Source organism: Triticum aestivum, chromosome 4B (assembly GCF_018294505.1).
Source record: "Triticum aestivum cultivar Chinese Spring chromosome 4B, IWGSC CS RefSeq v2.1, whole genome shotgun sequence".
NCBI classification, from domain to species: Eukaryota; Viridiplantae; Streptophyta; class Magnoliopsida; order Poales; family Poaceae; genus Triticum; species Triticum aestivum.
In genome coordinates this window covers 108222715-108232414 of record NC_057804.1, presented here as the reverse complement: position 1 = coordinate 108232414, position 9700 = coordinate 108222715, and positions in this window count along the sequence as shown.

The window sequence follows — 9700 nt, the reverse complement described above, 5'->3', positions numbered from 1 at the left end:
CTTCCTTGTAACCGACTCCATGTAAACCCAAGCCCTCTCCGGTGTCTATATAAACCGGAGAGGATGGTCCTTAGAAGGCCGATCACAATTACAATCATACCATCATAGGCTAGCTTCTAGGGTTTAGCCTCTACGATCTCGTGGTAGATCTACTCTTGTACTACTCATATCATCAATATTAATCAAGCAGGAAGTAGGGTTTTACCTCCGCCGAGAGGGCCCGAACCTGGGTAAACATTGTGTCCCCTGCTTCCTGTTACCATCAGCCTAAGACACACAGATCGGGACCCCCTACCCGAGATACGCCGGTTTTGACACCGACATTGGTGCTTTCATTGAGAGTTCCTCTATGTCGTTGCTTTGAGGCTCTATGGCGTCTTCAATCGCCAACAACACCGTCCAAGGCGAGACTTTTCTCCCCAAACAGATATTTGTGTTCGGCAGCTTCACACTACGGGCCAATTTGCTTGGTCATCTGGAGCAGATCGACAGCTACACCCCTGGCCACCAGGTCAGGTTCGGAAACTTGAAATACACGGCGGATATTCGCAGAGACTTGATCTTCGACGGATTCGGGCCCGTGCCAGGAGTGTCGGACAGTCACGACGAGCACGGCCTAGACCTGCTGTCGGACAGTGGTCAGGATATCATCCCTGCAGTAGCCCCGGATCTAAATCCGGAACAAGATGTGTTGCCCAAGGACGCAGGGGTGGACCCCGCCCCGCAGGCCGCATGCTCATCGGCGTTGGAGCCAAACACAGGTCTCACCTCTGTGGAGACCTGTAACCCCGGGCCCCCGGACTCGTATCCGGTTGTTGGTTTCGGTCCGCATACCCTCGAGCCAGCCAAGCCAGGTTGGGCTCCGGTAATGGAGTTTACCGCTGCGGACATCTTCCAGCACTCGCCCTTTGGCGACATGTTGAACTCATTAAAGTCTCTCTCTTTGTCAGGAGGCTCTGGGCCGAACTATGTCCGGCCTGAGTGGGAAGCAGGCGACGAAGGAATTCGTTGCCCACCCACCACCCACTTCATTGCCACGATCGATGATTTAACCGAAATTCTTGACTTCGACTCCGAAGACATTGACAGTATGGACGATGATGCAGGAGAAGCTTCGGAATCTCCGGGGCGCGGGACTACTACCTTTTCACACGATATATACATGGTGGATATGCCCAAGAAGGACGGCGGCAATAATCCGAAATATAAAACGCCCGGGCAAAAGCCAAAACGGCGACGCAGACGTTGCTCAAAGTCCAGCAACAGCAAAAATAGCGACAAGAGCGCAAGAAGGATCGACATACCAGTAAACACCAAAGGTAGTAATGACCACATGGACCCAGCGATGGAGCAGGACGAGCCAGGTCACAGCAAACCGATTTCGGAGCAAATACCCGATCATAATGATCCGGAGGGACGAGCTCATGAAACCACCCCGGAACAGGAACACAGTCTGGACGACGATGCATTCATCATTCCATACGAACGCGTGGAATGAGACAACCTCCACCGAAAGCTTATGGCCACAGCGAGAAGTCTAAAGAAGCAGAAGCAACGGCTCAAAGCCGCACATGAAACGCTCAACCGCAGATGGAATAAAGTGCTAGACACTGAAGAACGATATGGCGACGCTCACCATACAAAGAGCTACCCAAAAAGCAAGCTACTGTCTGAATTCGATGACGAGGCCATTCCACCGAAGAATAATACGACCAGGAGACCAAACGTACCGCTCCACAACCGCAACAGATCTACGTGAGCATCTGGATAAGAAAGCCGGTGTGGCCAGGTCCATCTACGGATCTAAAGGACACACCCCGGCAAGGGAATATGGTCACCAAAATGATCATACAAGCCAAATACCAGTTCGGAATAAACACTGGACACAACAACAGCCGAGGGCATGACACAGCGCGTCTAGATATAGAGGGGCCGCTCACCCCTTGTGCTTCACCGAAGAAGTACTGGACCATGAATTCCCACAAGGTTTTAAACTTGTGAACATAGAAGCATACGACGGAACGACAGACCGAGGGGTCTGGATCGAGGATTTTATCCTGGACATTGACATGGCTCGTGGGGATGACCTCCACGCCATCAAATACCTTCCCCTCAAGCTGAAGGGACCAGCTCGACACTGGTTGAAAAGCCGCCCCAAAAACTCAATTGGGAGTTGGGAGGAACTCGAGGACGCTTTCAAGGCCAATTTTCAAGGGACTTATGTCCGGCCTCCGGATGCAGACGATCTAAGTCACATAATCCAACAGCCCGGAGAGTCCGCCCGCAAGCTTTGGAACAGATTCCTAACTAAGAAGAATCAAATTGTCGATTGTCCGGACGCCGAAGCCTTAGCGGCATTCAAACACAGCATCCGTGACGAATGGCTCGCCAGACACCTTGGCCAAGACAAGCCAAGGACAATGGCAGCCTTAACAAGCCTTATGACCCGCTTTTGCGCGGGTGAAGATAGCTGGCTAGCCAAAAAAGGCATCAGCGACCCCAGCACATCCGAAATAAGGGATGGCAACGGGAAGCCACGGCGTAATAAAAACAAACGCCAAAACAAGGAAGAGAGCCCAGACAACACAACGGTTAATGCCGGATTCAGGGGCTCTCGGCCCCAAAAGCAAAAGAAGCCATTCAAAGGCAGTAAAGAGGGACCGTCCGGTCTAAACAGAGTCCTGGACAGACTGTGCCAAATTCATGGCACCTCGGAGAAACCTGTGAATTACACGCATAGAGAATGTTGGGTCTTTAAGCAGGCCAGCAATTTAAACGCTGAATGCAAGGGGAGGGAAACACCAAGTGAAGACGAGGATGAACCTCGCCAGCCAAACACTGGGGGACAGAAAAAATTCCCGCCAGAGGTTAAAATAGTAAACATGATCCACGCGACTCACACATCCATGAGAAGGCACGAACGCGCGCATAGAGACACGCACTGTATGTCATATCCGATCACCTTCGATCGCATGGACGGCCGAACTAGTATTTGGTGCGGAGGATCAAAGGCCTTGGTGCTGGACCCAATAATCGACGGATACCGTCTCACCCATGTCCTCATGGACGGCGGCAGTAGTCTCAACTTAATATACGAGGACACTGTCCGCAGGATGAGGATAAACCCATCCAGAATTAGCCAAAGCAACACCACCTTTGAAGGGGTGATACCAGGCATTAAAGCCTATGGCAGGGGCTCCGTTGTACTGGAGGTAACATTTGGCCCCCCAGGCAAATCCAGAAGCGAAGAACTACTCTTCACCATTGCACCCTTCCAAAGCGGCTATCATGCACTGCTTGGAAGAACGGCCTTCGCCCGCTTCAATGCATTGCCGCACTATGGCTACCTTACACTCAAGATGCCCGATCCCCGTGGCGTCATCACCATTAGCGTAATCATAGAGCGCTCTTCACGCGCAGAGGAACACGCGACGACCCTGGCGGCCGGACTATAAGCGGCCTCCAATATCAGAAAATATGACTGGTCATTAAGACCATAGACACGGTTAGACGAGTCCGGTAGCCCGGATATGATTCAACCTGGGCGCCGTATATGCAATCCCATAGCGGAAACCAGGGGCTATAAATATTTAATACAGCCCCACACTTGGCTAAACCTTATTTGCAGGCCAACATCTTACACTTTTACTATCTATCGCATACTTACGTTGTACTCTCCTATGAGTTTTCCTTTTTCCACAGACAACGTTCGCGCGACACCCTTCCAAGATACGGCACAACAGAGACAAAGGTGCAGACATGCAGTAGGGCCCCGTTCAACAGGTTTCTTTTTAGATTAAGCCCCTGTGTAAACCTTTTCTACTTCCTCTTGTTGTTTAAACCATCCCATGGGTTCCATACCCACAGAGGATACTGTCGTTATTGGCATTTCGCCACGACAGATTACCGCACGCACCTGGAAACACAGGTTTCATAATGAATGGGCATTCTTGAACCCATCTTCTGTTATAAAGCCCGAACACCTTCGGGAGTGTTCGGCGTCACGAGTTTGGCCTTATATACATCAGCACCGAATCATGTCTTTGGTCAAATGTTGGGTTTGCCCGGCTCCTGGGTTTGCCGCCTTATGTTCCGTTATTATCGGCTAAGGCGGCCAAAGGAGAACTACTGCGATTGTGCCCCGGTTATTCCGGATGAGCGCCTCAGTAGAGAAAGCCGAAAACTGACTGTCATGATGCAGCGAGAGACTGTTCAACCACTCAAAGACTCACCAGAATCTTTAGGATTCCTCCGCATTAACGAAGGGCCGTTTCCCGGCCATGTACACACGCGCCCGTATTCGGATGCACGCGAAGGTACTAGGGGCTACATAGTAGCCCCACCATTAGACTCCCATGGCTAAGCGAAAGTGTTACAGCTATATAGTCCAGTTGCCTAGTTCGACGTGCGATCACCTCCTTAATGGACCAAGACGTTGGATCAAGTGTGATTAAGCATATTTTTCGCAAACACCCCCGGATTGTATGCGTGGGGGCTAAAGCCAACGACTGCTATCTTTCAGACTACTTATACATATAAAAACGGCCATACAGGGGACACAATCATATTTTCAGGCAAAAAGTATAAATATAGCCTCATAATCAAAATAAACATTGTTTTTACAATTATTCGACTTATCACTCGAACAAAACATTCTTTGAGCACTGCGCCTCTATTAGGCGGGAACCTTCTGTGACCTGCGCCAAGTAGTGCTCGGCCGGATATTGGCCTCCCGCCGGATCCTGGGTCGCTATAATGGTGGCCTCCATATCAGTCCAATAGGCTTTAACGTGGGCAAGAGCCATTCGCGCACCCTCTATGCACGCCGACCTCCTCATGGCGTCAATCCAAGACACGGACCCAAGGAATTGCTGCACCAAACCAAAGTAACTGTCTGGCTTAGGCCCTTTGGCCAAAGATGGTCTATTACAGATCGCATTGCAAGACCGGACAGCCTGTGAAGCTCCGCCACAGCAGCCACCTTCTCATTTAGCGGCAGCGGGTGAGTGGGAGCATCGAATTGCGACCAGAAAAGCTTCTCTACTTCCTTATCACCTTGATCCTCGAAGAACCTGGCAGCGTCAGTTGTACTATTTGCCAAGTCTGCATATGCATCTGCAGGACTCCAGCGCCTAGCCAGGGAAGCATACTTCGGATCCAAAAACTTCGTCCGCAGTAAGTAGGAGCCCCCAGCCACGATTTTGTCGGCCTGTTGGAGCTCCTCCCACATACCCCGGATCTCGGTCCGCATCTCCTTGGTGGCATTAAGTGCCTTGTCCAGCTCAGCCGAACTAGCCTTATTCTCCTTTTCAAGGAGTACATACCGGTCGGTGGCATTTTTTAACTCCCCAGCCATTTCGGCTATCTTTTCCTCGCTTCGGTGATGAGCAGCCTGTTTGGCTCTCAATTCTTCGGCCGCCTTTAGGGCAGCCGCATTGCTAGCCCGAGCTTGTTCCTTGGCCTGAGCAAGTTCCGCCCTCAGGGCCTCCACGGCAGCAGCACCATCTGCAGTACAAACACATTGCATTAATATTATACCCCTCTTGCATTTTCCTATACAACATAATAAGGGAAGCAGAGCACATACCCTGGGATTCTTCCAGCCGTTTGTTCACCAGTGTGATATCAGCATCAATAGATCCGATCTGCCTCCTTAGTTCGGCAACTTCAATAGACTGGTCGGCTGCCGGATCCTTAGATACCTACGCACATGTACGGCGCAACCATTACTATGTGATCCCCCGTTTGCCGCCTATGGCGGGCAACCAGAGTCTCAGGGGCTACTATCCATAGGGAGCACACCTAGCGCGTGCTTCACAACCAAAAAATAGTGCATTTTTCACTACATACCTCAAAGCCTTTGAGCAGGCTTGTAAATGCCTCATTCAAACCGCTGGTAGTGGATGAAATCTTCGTGAGCACTGTGCTCATTAAAGAGTGGTGCTCCTCTGAGAGCGTGGCTCGCTCCAGAAGGCCTGTCAGTACGTCCGGCCGGACATCAAACTATGCCGGACCCTTCTCATCGCCCCCTGTGGGAGCCAAACGCTCCGAGCTCAGGGCGACTGACGGGTTCGCTTCCGGTTTCGGCAGATCCGGACTCCTCCATGACGACACCTCAGTGTCGCCCGCTTCATGAGGCGGAGAGGTGGGTGGGGTCTCACTCTCCATCATCTCCGGAGGAAGATCCCCCAAAGAGGAACTCTGTTGAGAGGAGCTGCTCGCCGGACTGCAAAAGATGAAGTCCCGGTTATGAATCTCAAAAAAACACCATACCTTCGAATTAACGATTAACTTATAGCTCGATGGAGGGCTGGCCCGTTGGTGGGCACGACGCGGTGAGGGTGCCCATCGCGGCAGAGCCCCCTGGTGATATCTTCTTCCCTTGCTTGGGCATCTCCGCCTCCAAGTCTTCGGAGGCGGCCATGTTCCTCCCGCGCAGGGAGGAGGCTTTAACCTCCCCTTCCCGACTATCCTCCCCAGGGGAGGTAACGATTCCCCCGGTTTGGATGCGTAGTGTGTGAAGTTCGGCTTCACCGCCCTTTCCTTCGCCTTCCCCTAAGGGGATTTTGCTGAGCACCCGGCCAAGCATCTTGGCCACGGTTGGGCCAGGCGAGCCTTCAGGAAGTGGCGCTGGACACATGATTCTCTCCGCCTTGGTGAGCCATTCCTGGCCACGGAGGGTTTTTCAGAATAATGGTTATGATAAATATAAATGAAGTGTCCGACTTTAAGGTTACTTACTTGGGCGTCCAGGCGGTTGCAGCTTAGGCCCGCATCCTCAATGGTGTCCGGACACTTTACTTGTGGTCCGAAGAATAATTTGCACGTCCCTTCGAGCTTCAGGCCGAAGAAGTGCTTAATAGTCCGCGGACCCTCCGGATTGAATTCCCACATCCGTAGAGGCTGACGTTTGCACGGCAACATCCGTCGGATTAGCATCACTTGAATTATGCTGACGAGATTTATGTCCCTCTCAATAAGCTCCCGGATGCGATTCTGCAGTTCTGGTACATCACCAGTGGGCCCCCAATTCCATCCTACGTCGGTCCATGACGCCAACTGTGACGGAGGGCCCGAGCGGAACTCGGGGGCGGCTACCCACTTTGTGCCTCTAGGAGCTGTAACATAAAACCACCTCCGTTGCCATACATCGGATACTTCCGGAAAAGAACCCTTTGGCCATGGGGCATCGGTGTTCCTGCTTATTATGGCACCTCCGCACTCCGCATGTCGTCCCTTGATCATCTTCAGCTTCACATTGAAGGTCTTGAGCCATAAGCCGAAGTGTGGGTTGACGTGGAGAAAAGCCTCGCACACAATAATGAATGACGAGATATGGAGGATAGCGTCTGGAGCCAGATCATGAAAATCCAAGCCATAGTAGAACGTGAGCCCCCTCACAAAGGGGTCGAGGGTGAGGCCCAGGCCTCGGAGGAAGTGAGGAACAAACAAGATGCTCTCATTGGGCTCCGGCGTGGGGATAATTTGCCCTGGAGCAGGAAGCCTGTGCTGGATATCGGCGGTCAGGTATCCGACCTCCCTAAGCTTAGTAATGTCCTCCTATTGGATCGAGGAGGCCACCCACCGGCCTTTTGCATCGGATCTGGACATACTGGAGGATTTGGGGTGTTGGAGCTTAGGTTTTGAGTGTTGGAGCTCGAGGTGCGAGAAGGAGCAAGGGGGTGGAAAAGAGGCGTAGGCCTCGGCCCCTTTATAAAGGGGATGAATATCAAGAGTCCTCAGTGTGACCGCTTGAGACTTATCTAAAATACACGGAGTCATACCAACGGTCGCCGTGGGGTCGCACACGCCCATACTGATGAAAGATCCCGCAATAAGAGGAACATGATCTCTGCTTTGAGAAGACGTGCCAATAAAACCACCTCGCAACGCGAGTCAAGGTGGGGTAGGAAGCGCCGGTTCGTGTTGGACCAGGACACGATGCAAGGGCATGACGTACAAAGATTGCCAGCAGAACGGACTTATGCTATGTTCCCTACAATGGTGTGTGAAGATCATCTTGCAGAAACAGACACTATTCATCGTAGCACATCCGGACACGGTCTACGTGTTCGATAATAACCTTGGAGTATTCGGAAGGAGGAACCCGCCTTGCAATGCTGAAGACAAGACTGTGCACCAGACTCGTCGTCATTGAAGCCTGGTTCAGGGGCTACTGAGGGAGTCCTCGGTTAGGGGGTATCCGGACAGCCGGACTATATACATCGTCCGGACTATTGAAGCGTGAAGATACAATACTCAAGACTTTGACCCATGTCCGGATGGGACTCTCCTTTGCGTGGAAGACAAGCCTGGCGATCCGGATATTATGTTTCCTTCCTTGTAACCGACTCCATGTAAACCCTAGCCCTCTCCGGTGTCTATATAAACCGGAGAGGATGGTCCTTAGAAGGCCGATCACAATTACAATCATACCATCATAGGCTAGCTTCTAGGGTTTAGCCTCTATGATCTCGTGGTAGATCTACTCTTGTACTACTCATATCATCAATATTAATCAAGCAGGAAGTAGGGTTTTACCTCCGTCGAGAGGGCCCAAACCTGGGTAAACATTGTGTCCCTTGCTTCCTGTTACCATCAGCCTAAGATGCACAGATCGGGACCCCCTACCTGAGATCCGCCGGTTTTGACACCGACACCGAGCCTTATAGTTTAACCTTTAGGGCCTCAAGCTCTATAGTCACAACTATAATTACACAAGCTCGACATAGAACAAGCTGAAACAAATACGAAAGCTACATTATTCAAGCATTAGTTTTTTGGTTACCTTGGGCCCTTTCGATCTGCTTCTGCATCAGATTGAGGTCCTCCTTGGACCGCTTGAGCTTCTGGTTCATCTCCGCTAACTCTTCAAAGATGGAGTTCGGAGCCGAAGATGAGGATTTCACATATATTCAATCATTAGTCTCCCGACATCAATTTGCGATCCTCTACCCGGCTCTTTCAAACCCAACCAGAGTCTCAGGGGCTACTACATCTTTGCTTTTATAAATATCCAAATCGACCCTCAAGTCAGTTTTTTGAAACTAACTTGGGGCTAGGGGGCTACTGCTTGCTACACGTTCATGTGTACTACTTGCAGTTTTTTAGTCTTCGGACTGTGTTTTTTCAATCATGTCCGAAGAGGGCTACTTGATAGAGCAAGTGGCAAACTAAGTTACATACGATAAAGGAGGAAAGCTGTGATGTATAACACATACCTCAAAGCCACTGAAGAGGCCCTTGAAGACCTCATGAATTCCGGCTTCCACAGACGAGAAGTTTCTCAACGACGTGCCAATAAGGGCACGATGCTCTTCTGTGATGGAGGAGCCTGTTAAGGCCACCTCCATCTCCTTAGGCCACCCCTTGTAGACCTGCACTAGGTCAGGAGGGGTGGGAGGAGTCACCTCGGGTTTCCCCATCGTAGTGGTGGGGATGGAAGCCTCCGACTGCTATGATGGCGCCGGAGTCGATTGGGCTGAGGACTCTGTGTGGCTTGACTGCCTTCTCAGACATCGGGGCCTCCTTCCCCTTGGTTATGAATACCGGCCCACATGTCGTCGACTAAGGGGGCCGAGTGTGATGTCATTTCCACAAGCTCATCATGAGCAGGGGAAATCGTGATGTTCTTGTCGGTCCTGCTTTCCACCATGAGAGACGGGGAGGAGCCCGTCATCCGAGATCTTGTCATCGATGA